The 8,041-nt window shown below is 41.5% G+C and overlaps 1 long non-coding RNA gene across 2 annotated transcripts in view; it reads right to left on the reverse strand.

Annotated features, from left to right (window-relative positions):
• Window positions 1–3,620: 3,620 nt before the first annotated feature.
• LOC117981135 (uncharacterized) overlaps window positions 3,621–8,041 on the reverse strand; it is a 34,327-nt gene continuing 29,906 nt past the window's right edge. For both annotated transcript variants that reach the window (XR_008626070.1, XR_008626071.1), the window contains one exon: window positions 3,621–6,334. This is a non-coding gene — a long non-coding RNA (uncharacterized LOC117981135). The remainder of the gene's footprint in view (window positions 6,335–8,041) is intronic.

Consider the following 8,041-nt stretch of genomic DNA (forward strand, 5'->3'; position numbering starts at 1 on the left):
TGCCTAAAGTTTTGACCAAATATCATTCTTACTAAGCCCTGTGATACTAAGCCCTGCGCATAGCACTCGGACAGCTGGGAAGAAAACAGACGCTCCTTCTCATCAGGCTCACAGCCAGGCAGGGAAGACAGCTTCAAGGCAAGAAATGAAATATAGAACGAGGGGTGACAGGTAGGGCAAATGTGATCTGCCATTCAGGTGGCTGGCTTATGGGATAGCTTGCTAAAGGTGGCAATGCTGGGTTAAAGTGCGTTCACAATTTTAAGGTTCTGTTGATTGTGCTGCCAAATTGTTGATTCACCAGTGTATATGAGTATCAATTTCATTTCACCCTTGTCTAAATGAGGTATTGCCACTTAAAATTCTTTTTGCCAATTTGTCAGATGAAAATAACATTTTGTTTCTGTTTCTGTTTTGTAATTAAATCTCTAATAATGTTTTCAAACTACATATTGGCGAATTGTGGTTCCTCTTCAGCACACCGTCTGTCCATCATGCCCTTTGCTCGCTTGTCCTTTGCTCATTTGCACCATCTGTCTGTGATGCCCAATACTCATTACCAATTTGTATGAGTTCTTTATGCAAAAGAATATTAATCTTTTGTCTGCCATAATACTTAATATTATTTAATTGTTAATATAAAGTGTTGTATGTTTCCAATGCCATTTATTTGCTACAGAATCAGTTTTCTTGTGACTTTTTATGTTGCTTTGACATTTAGAAAGTTGGTCCCCCACAAAAATTTGATCAACATTCACTTCATTTTTATTTTTTTGAGACGGAGTCTTGCTCTGTTGCCCAGGCTGGGGTGCACTGGCACGATCTCGACTCACTGCAACCTCCGCATCCCGGGTTCAAGTGATTCTCCTGGCTTAGCCTCCCTAGCAGCTGGGATTACAGGTGTACGTCACCATGTCCAGCTAATTGATGTATTTTTAATAGAGATGGGGTTTTGCCATGTTGCCAGGCTGGTCTCGAACTCCTGACCTCCAGTGATCTGCCTGCCTCAGCCTCCCAAAGTGCTGGGATTACAGGTGTGAGCCACCGTGCCCAGCTCACTTTTTTTTTTTTTTTGGTTATTTATAAATTGATTTCCTACATTTAATTTCTTAATCTATTCAATGCCTATATTGATATGTGGTAAGAAGTGAGACTAAAAATTTTGCGTTGAACAGTTAATCAATAATTCCTGCATGACTTATTGAACAGTTATTTCACTTCCTATGACTTGTAATTCTCCTTTAAGTACAATAGTAAATTTCTGTATGAATCACTCACTGCTGACCCGTCTGTTCTTACACTAGTACCACACTAATTCTTATACATATATTTTAAACTTTTATTTCCACGACAAGTAGTCTTGTTCCTTTACTGTCTTTTAAAAAAATTATTCACCTATTCTTTGACTATTATTTTTCCATGTGAACTTTAAAATCATTTTATCTAATTTCTCAAAAAAGTGAGAGTTTTCATTCAAATTGCATGAGAAATACATATTTACTGTATATAAAGAAAGAAGAAACAGCATCTTTCTATCATTGAGTCATTTCATTCTATCTTGCAGGAACAGTGTTCCATAGAGATAAGGAATAGGTAGCTCTGCATTCATAATTAATATGCATAATTAGTTGACCAAGACAAATACTGGTGATCCAGACAAGAATCCAAACTGTGAGACAAGCCGAGGTGTTGCAGGGATGAAATTAAGAATGGACAAGATGAAGAAAATAATCTTTGTAGTGGTCTAAGGAATATCTATACCCTTATCTGTCCTGTGAATTGAAGTTCTGCAGTCAAGATTCTGAGAGGACCCAAAGCCCAGTGCCTACAGGGACATCCTGGGTGCATCCGCTCCAGTCTCCCTATTTCCTAACATCCACTTTATACATTAGACCACACTAGTTGTAGTATCAGCCCTGTCTGCACTAGTATTTCCTTTCCAAGTCATCTGTGCTACAGGTGCTTGTTGGTGTGGCCCAAGTTTAAAGCACAGTAAATCATATCCCGCAGAGGTTATATTCAAGTTGTGCCAGAAATGGTATAGAGATTCATAGAATGACGTAGATTTAAAAAATTAATACATTATTTAAAATCAGCACATCCCTCCCTTTTAGTCCTTTTAAATTTGTATTGGGGCTGAAAATTAAGTTTGAAACCTCATAAAAGCTATCCATTCTGCAGTGGTGTACATCATGGGGATAGATAGAATATTTAACATACTTGATTCACTCTGGACATATTTATTGAGTCTACCGTGTGCCAAGACTTGATCCAAGTAATGGAAATAGAGCATCGAATAAGAGTTAAGCCTCTCTCCTCATGGAATTTAGATTCTATTGGGGGTGGGGTGAGGGAGGCAGTCAATATTAAAAATGAACCATTAAATATATAATGCATGATTTAAGGATTCTTGCTGTGAAGGGACGTGACACAAGGCAAGGGGCCAGTGAATGAGTGTGGGTACTCTTCAGGGTTATCAGGGAAGACCTCTCTGACAAGTGACCTTTGAGCACACACCTGCAGGAAGGGATGGGGCGAGTGAGATGTGGAGAAAGGGCATGCCAGCAGGAGCAAAGGTTCTGGGGCACAAAAGATTTTGGCATCTGAAGGAATAGTGAGAAGACTAGAGCAGAATGCCTGATGGGGAAGACGGCAGGAGTCAGACAGGCTGGAGATGGACCATGTGGCCCATGGGCCTTGGTGAGGGGGCTGGCTCTGTCTTCTGAGTGAATTGGGAGGCACTGGAGGATTTGAGTCCAGGAATGTCAGCATCTGACTTACTTTTTATTTTTATTATTTATTTAATAATAGTAACAATTATTATTTTTGAGATGGAGTCTCACGCTATCACCCAGGCTGGAGTGCAGGGCCGCCACCTCAGCTCATTGCAACCTCTGCCTCCCGGGTTCAAGTGATTTTCATGCCTCAGCCTCCCAAGTAGCTGGGATTGCAGGTACCCACCACCATGCCCAGCTAATTTTTGTATTTTTAGTAGAGACAGGGTTTCACCATATTGGCCAGGCTGGTCTCAAACTCCTGACCTCAAGTGATCTGCCTGCCTCAGCCTCACGAAGTGCTGGGATTACAGGTATGAGCCACTGCACCTGGCCTTGGCTTACTTTTTAAAAGGATCCCACTGGTTACTAGGTGTGGAATAGAAAGCAACAAGGCAAGGGGAAGAGCAGGAGATGCCCATGAAGAGGAGGCTGTTGCCTTCAGAGGCAGGATAGGACTGAAAGGATCTCTTATGGATTTGATGTGGGGTTGCAGAGAAAGAGAGGAGTACTCACTTGTTTCCATTTCCTGACATAGTAAACATCACAGGAGGAGTGATGTGATGGGGAAGTTTTGGACATGTTAAGACTGAAGCCTTGTTAGACATCCAGAGGCAATTTGATAAGGCAGTTGCAAATCTGAAGTGTAAGTTAAAGTTCTGTGACTTGGATGTAAATTCAGAGGCTACCAGCTTACTGTTGGTGTTTCAAGCTGTGGGCTGAGTGATATTCCAAGACAGAGAGTGCATACAGAGAAGAGGAAAATTTGGGGGAACTGAGCCCAGAGGCCTCCAGAGTTTAGAGGTCAGGAAATGAAGATGAGGGAGCAAAAAGATTCAAGCACTTTATTCGCCAGTTTTAAAAAAATGTGCATTTCTGTGTTTGCTTGATTACCTTTAAAAAGTTTATTTTAAACATTTTAATAAGTATGTGTTTATGGCAAAAAGTTAAATGATCGAATTGCATGCAAGACACACTGTGCAGCAACCACCTCCTCTAACCCCGCCATCCCTTTCTCCATCCTTAGAAACAGCCACTTTTGACAGTTTATCTTCAGTTTCTAGTAGTTACCTACTGCGGAAGAGCTTAAATTCTTCTTTACCACATTTCAAAAAAATCACAAAATGTTTTATGAAGGTAAAACTTCAGCGTAGGAATCTCTTGATTGGATCAGAAGGATGAAGAAGTAGCTGGGGATGTTTGACCAAGTTACTGATGACCTCCAGAGCTCATCCCTTGGAGCACTGACAGCAAATAAGTCAAGACGGAGCACAGTAGAGATCCATCTCTGAGAATGTCTCCTCCATACCTGCTCATTTCTTCCCGGTGAGGCACTGTGTGTGTGTGTGTGTGTGTGTGTATGTATGTATGTATGTGTGTGATGTGGGAGAGGCAGAAACAGACATACACACATACATACACACACAGAGACAGACAGAGAGAGAGAGAGAGATCTTATTTCTGTGGCCGGGGGCGGTGGGGCTGGCCTTGGTGCAGGTCACACAGGTGACCCATTACCTGTTCTAATCTTAGGGACTCCGGGAATGACCACAGCCCAACTGTGACTAACAGAGAAAAGGTCAGACTAGTGGGTCTGTACCATCGTTTTAAAATGTCTGCTCCTTAAAGTATCAGTAGGATATCATCAATCTCTAAATTACTGGGACATCAAATCAGAGATCTATTCCTATCCTAAGTATGCTATGTGTTGTGTGTGTAGACAAGTGGTATGTTTCTACTGTCACAGCTATTTTGATGAATAATCTCTAGTTCTAGCAAATGGGAAACTTTGGCAAGAGAAGCAATTTGTTAAAATCTGTTTGATTTATTCATCAGATAGATTTATAGTAGATTTCAAATTAATAGAATAACCTAGGGGTTTTTATTAATGGCACTAAAGTATCCATGGGTAAAATATGTTGTCACTGATTTGCTTCAGAATACCCCAGCACTCACCCTCAATGAAGTTGCAGTTATGAACTAAACAAGACTGTAAAGCCATACATAATTTTTGAAGCTAGGTTATGGATACATAAGGACTTATTATAGTATTTTCTCTATTTTTGGTATGTTTGAACATTTCCATGAGAAAAAGTTAAACAAAAAGGAGGAAAGGGTTAATAACAGACTCCTAGGCTTTAAAGCAGCCTCCAGGCTTTATTTACTTAGCCCGTAATCCTTCCTTGGAATTCTGTTGTGCCGGCAGTGCCACCCATGAGATACAATTTTACGAGCACTTTGAAATGAGAAATGTGATGGGCAAATATCAAGTATTGTTAATGATTTATGTAATTATCATTGGATTCATCGCAGCTGACAAGTGGCTGCTTCTGTACACTCTCTCAGCAGGCAGGGAGGAGATTAGGAGAAGGTCCCCCTTCAAGGTTGCTGGCTTTGCTGACCATCCTTGTCATAGGAACAGAGCTGTGAGGAGTCAGGAGCACTGGAGACCCCTAGTTTCAGTGGATTCACATCCACCGCAGCGGCCCCAATCTGGACCTGGTCAGTGTTGCCGCTGCTGATGGATTTGTCCAGGGAGCAGGAGAACATACACTGGTGATTAAAATAATGTTTTCTCTAAGTTACTGCAAACTTTCTCCTGTGTAGTTGAGGCAACACTTCCAGTTGTGGTGAGAGATTGAACAAAAGAAAAAGCATACAATGTTAAAGCTGGCAGGACCTTAAAGACACTGCCTAGCCCTCTCACTCAGCAGTGAGTCGTAGATGATTCCTCCAGATCTTGACGAGGCCCACAGGCCCTTGTTTAAGAACGTCGCTTGCTGCTTTGCTGCTTCTATGGGGCACATTCTGGTGATAAAGGCCAGCTGTTTTTCTCCACCAGCATGGAGTTCTCTCAACTTTGTTTCTGGTTTTTAGAGTCCCTGGCCAATTGTCTGGAGACCCAGAGAGCCACTGTTAGTCTAAGGTCGCTTCATAAATAAGGGTAATCCCGGTCCTGGATTCTGCCAGACTCCTAGAAAGACTGACAGTGAAAGTGTCATTTCTTGCTTGGGAAACCATACTTCACAATGGTTTTCAATAGGGCACACCCATTAAATACATAAGAATCCAACAACACTCTTTTTTCAGAGTCGGAATGACTCAGTCCTAATTCAGTCTTAAATAAATAATGTGCTGGACCTTTACTTAGGCCTGTTTAAGTGTTTTTTACAATTCTCTCTCCTGACTTGGGGGACAATTAGGCCAGCATGTTCTTCCTTGGAGCGACAGACTCTCAAATAGCTCATTTTCCATGGCCTTAGCTTTACTTTGACAAAGGAACAGTCTAACCAGGAAGGTGAATAAAAGTTTCCACGTCTTGCGAATTTGAATAGATAGATTTTCCTGCTTCTGTTCTTCCCATCAACATTTCATAGGCCTCAGAACCAAGTCTGGTCAGAGTGGAGTCTAGGCGCTTCCTTATCACTCAGCAGTGTGTCTGCAAGGGGAGAACTTCCCTCAAGCACACAGTTGAGGGAACTCAGCCCTGAGATGCAAGGCTGCCCCCTTCTTGCACATCTTACTCCTGGGAACTTCGCTTTCCCCCTGTGCAGCAACTCCTGACACGTTAAGAAAAAAATTCAAAATTTTTTTTAAAAAGTCAAATATGGAGTATTTTAAACATGATTGAAATATATTAATTTATTTCCCCAAATTCATCCAAAAACAATTTATTGAACACCTACTATATGTTAGGCATTAAGGGGGAAACCCTCCCCTTTTCCTCTTATTGCCACAGATTACATGGGTCCCCCTTTTGACACATCATCTCAACTATCACCTGAAGCTTTATGTTGGGATGGATGCCTGTGGGATTAACATATACTGAAGCAGAGATGAAATTTTTCATAATGGAAAGAGGCTAAAAATGAAGAAAAGGCTACAATGTGACCAAAAAAATAGTGAGGCCATGGGCCAGAGGCCATAGGTAGCACCTCTAGGGATTCCCTTGGGTCATCCAGATCAGCAACTATGCAATTCTTATTATGTAGTTGTCCAAATTTGGGATATCTTTTTTGTACTCATTGTTACACCTTTCTTATTCTGAAGACTTAGCCACAATCATTATCTTCTGAGTAACAATACATGAAAAGGTGAATGGTGCAAGTTTCTAACAGTATTACTGCTGATAACATAAGACCTCAACCATTGCAATGGCATAGCTGCCTCCCTAGGCAAACAATGTAGTCATAAATAAGGGTAATCAAGAATTATAGCAAGGGAGAGAGAAAAAGCAGCAGGTGATAGAAAAAAAAAAAAAAGAAAACCTGGTCTACTTGGGTAATACCTAATAAACCAGCCCCTGTGCCCTGTCTACAGGACAATAATATAGCCAGTGTTTTGAGTCAGTCCTGTTTTACTGAGAGCAAAGCCAGCCTCTAGCTGCCTGGAGAGGCAGGAATGACAAGCCATGGCATGTGAGGGGAAATTCATCAACATCAAGGCTATAGAAAAGAAATCCTATCATCTGGCTTGCTGATTTGTAAACAAGACACTCCTAGGCTGAGAATCCCAGTTGATAATAATTGCATTACTGGTAACCTACGAGTTCTCCTTTTTCTTTGATGATTCTGTTTTTACTGGCCCCTGTAGGATACTGAATCTCTGACAAAGGTGGGCAGTGAGTTACTGCATTTTGTGAGCAATATTTTACCCCCTGTTGAATTATCTGGGATAGTTTGTGTGGGTGGGAGGCTGTAGGGAAGGGCCAAGGAAGGATGAATTGGTGTGCCCACCTACAAAGGGCTGGAGCATGAGAAGGCTTTGAGCTGAAAAAACACTTTGAAGTCTCCCCAGTTAGTTTTCATTTGGATTACCCTCCTCAGGAGTTCTGGCTGGGAATGGGGAAGGAATTAGGAGAAAGTGGTGGAGAGATCTGTGAAGAGAGGGAAATGGAAGAGGGGTGACAGGTAGCAAAGACTATAAAGAGAAGGGAAATAACATTTGTTTCAAACTCATCAAGCAGGCCTTGGTTCCTGTCTCTCTTTGGGCCCATGTTTATCATGTAAATAATTCCTTATTTGCAGTCCCTCTGAAGCCTCCTTGAGGGGCACGAGTGTATCATTTTCCTTTTTCATGGACTGCCTCTCACATAGTTTTCTTCTATAATGTGATATCAGTGAGGCCTTTTTCCTTTGATATACCTATACATTGTGTAATGATTACCAAAAATTTACCACACCCATATGCACCCATGCTGTACATCAGGTCCCCAGAATTGTTCATCTTATACCTGAAAGTGTGTACCCTTTGATCAGCATCTCCCC

The sequence above is a fragment of the Pan paniscus genome, chromosome 6 (assembly GCF_029289425.2).
Source record: "Pan paniscus chromosome 6, NHGRI_mPanPan1-v2.0_pri, whole genome shotgun sequence".
NCBI lineage: Eukaryota > Metazoa > Chordata > Mammalia > Primates > Hominidae > Pan > Pan paniscus.